The sequence below is a fragment of the Cebus imitator genome, unplaced genomic scaffold (assembly GCF_001604975.1).
Source record: "Cebus imitator isolate Cc_AM_T3 unplaced genomic scaffold, Cebus_imitator-1.0 Scaffold647, whole genome shotgun sequence".
In the NCBI taxonomy this organism is placed as follows: domain Eukaryota; kingdom Metazoa; phylum Chordata; class Mammalia; order Primates; family Cebidae; genus Cebus; species Cebus imitator.
The window spans coordinates 511,074-514,030 of NW_016107962.1; the positions used below are offsets into that span (position 1 = coordinate 511,074).

Consider the following 2,957-nt stretch of genomic DNA (forward strand, 5'->3'; position numbering starts at 1 on the left):
TCTTCTGATTTCCTTTTAAAAACTGGCATAACCTTAATACCAACACTTGTTAAATATAGAAAAACAAGAAAACTATAAGCAAACTTTTTATAGTGGCAAAAATTCTAAATAAAATATTACTAACTCAGGCTTCCTGGTGCTTACCACAGGCTGTGTGCTTACACTGACTGCATAGAAAAAGAAGTGGGCCTGTCTTCTCTGTTCTTACACTGACTGTACAGAAAGAGAAGAGACCCACCCTATATACACCTCTGCCCAGGCCCTATGCCTGGTCTGAATTGTGAATGAGGGGACACAGACTTGAGGAAAAAGAAACAAATACATTAGTAACTCAAATCTGACCATGACTCATAAGAAAAATTGCCCTTGACCAACAGAATTATCCCAGGAAGGTAAGGATGGATCTGCATTATATATCAATATCATTCATTACAACAACCAATTTAGGAAAGTAACACCATTAGGCTACTCCATCAAAAAGGCATCTGATATAATTCAAGAACCATTCCTAAGAAAAATACAAATCAAGACAGGAACATGTGAAAACTATAAGGGCACCATCAGGAAAGTGAAAAGACACAGAGGCTGGGCACGGTGGCTCATGCCTATAATCCCAGCACTTTGGGAGGTGGAGGCAGGTGGATCACTTGAGGCCAGGAGTTCGAGAGCAGCCTGGCTGAAATGGCGAAACCCTGTCTCTACTAAAAATACAAAAATTAGCTGGATGTGGTGGTGAGTGCCTATAAAACCAGCTACTTGGGAGGCTGAGGCAGAAGAATTGCTTGAACCCGGGAGTCGGAGGTTGCAGCGAGCCGAGATGACACCACTGCACTGCAGCCTGGGCAACAGAGTGAGACTCCATCTCAGGAAACAAAAACAAAAACAAAAACACCTGCACAGAACGAGGGAAAATACATGCAAATCACATTTGTGACAAGGGACTTGTACCCAGATTATCTATACAACTTGATAACACAAAGACAACTCAATTTAAAAATAGGCCAAGGATTTGAATAGATATTTCTTCAAAGATATACAAATGGCCAATAAGTACAGGAAAAGATGCTCAACATCAGTGGCCACTAGAGAAATAGAAATCAAAAGCACGAGATCCCACTTCACACTTACTAGGAAGGCTAGAATTAAAAAGACAATAAGTGTTAGCAAGGATGTGATAAATTGGAACCTTCACACATTGCTGTCGGGATATAAAGTGATGTAGCTGTTTTGGAAAAGTTTGGCAATTCTTCAAAATGTTAAACATAGAAGGCTGGGCACAGTGGCTCACGCCTGTAATCCCAGCACTTTGGGAGGCTGAGGCAGGTGGATCACTTGAGGTTAGGAGTTCAAGACCAGCCTGGCCAACATGGTGAAACTCCATCTCTACTAAAAATACAAAAATTAGCTGGGTGTGGTGGTGGGTGCCTGTAAACCCAGCTACTCGGGAGGCTGAGGCAGGAGAATCGCTTGAACCTGGGAGGTGGAGCTTGCAGTGAGTGGAGTTAGTGCCACTGCATTTCAGCCTGGATGACAGAGCGAGACTCTGTCTCAAAACTAAAAATTAAAACCAAAATAAATAAAATAAATAAAGCAAGACTATCAAATAGTGTAGTTTTAATGGTTATTTGTGAAACTAGATAAAATAGTTTTAACATTCATACACAAGAAAATTAATGAAAGCAACCAAAAAGAAAGTGAGGGGGACTAGTACTATTTGATATTAAAACTATTTCTTTTTTTTTTTTTTCTTTTTTAGGAATGTCAGGACTCACTTGCAGTACTGAAATATTTCTAAAGTCAATATGATTTTTTTAAAAAGGAGTAGATACATATATCGGAAGAACTAAACAGAGTTCAGAAATAAAACAATACACATTTGGGAATTTATGTGACAAAAGTGACATTTAATTGAATTAGAAAGGGTATTCATTTAACGACTGGTGCTGGCAAATTAGCTATCCAAATGGAATATACAAACTGAGTCCACCTCATACCATACACCAAAATAAATTCCAGTTAGATTAAAATTTCACTTAAAAAATTGAAACAATAAATATATTAAAAATAAACAAGGCATATTTGTTTGAACACGAAATGGGGAGAAGTCACTAGGCAAGACAAGACACTCAGAACCTGTAAAGGAAAAAGGCAGATATATCTTAATAGATAATTTTGAAAAAATCAAATGTAAAGACAACTTTCAAAAGTCAAAGAGATTGAAGAAATATAGTTACAATATAGGTTAATATTCACAACTTAGTAAGAAAGACAAACCACCTAAAGGAAAAAAAGAACAGAGAATATGAAGAAGTTTAAATATATAACTCAATGGCCAATAAGTATGAAATAATGTCCAACCACTAGTTGTCAGGAAAATGCACATCAAGGTAAACTAGATACCCTTGTGTTTGGCCCTCAGAATGGGGAAAATTAAAAAAAAAAAATCTCACAAGGTCAAGACATCGAGGCCATCCTGGCCAACATGGTGAAACCCATCATTACTAAAAAATACAAAAAAATTAGCTGAGTGTGGTGGTGCACGCTTGTAGTCCCAGCTACTTGGGAGGCTGAGGCAGGAGAATCACTTGAATCCAGGAGACAGAGGTTGCCGAGAACTGAGATAGAGGCACTGCACTCCAGTCTGGTGACAGAGCAAGACACTATCTCAAAAATAATGAAAAAAAAGGCTGGGCGCGGTGGCTCACACCTGTAATCCCAGGACTTGGGGAGGCCAAGGTGTGTGGATCACAAGGCCAAGAGATCCAGACCATCCTGGCCAACACAGTGAAACCCCATCTTTACTAAAAAATACAAAAAAATTAGCTGGGCATGGTGGTGCACGCCTGTAGTCCCAGCTACTGGGGAGGCTGAGGCAGGAGAATTGTTTGAATTCAGGAGGTGGAGATTGCAGTGAGCCGAGATTGCACCACTGCACTCCAGCCTGACGCCTGGCGACA

General features: G+C 39.6%; 1 protein-coding gene and 1 pseudogene across 4 annotated transcripts in view; one reads left to right on the top strand and one right to left on the bottom strand.

Annotated features, from left to right (window-relative positions):
• ZNF41 (zinc finger protein 41) overlaps positions 1 to 2,957 on the bottom strand; it is a 51,420-nt gene that overhangs the window by 45,979 nt on the left and 2,484 nt on the right. The gene's annotated exons all lie outside the window — the stretch shown is intronic.
• Positions 128 to 298, top strand: LOC119469411 (annotated as a pseudogene).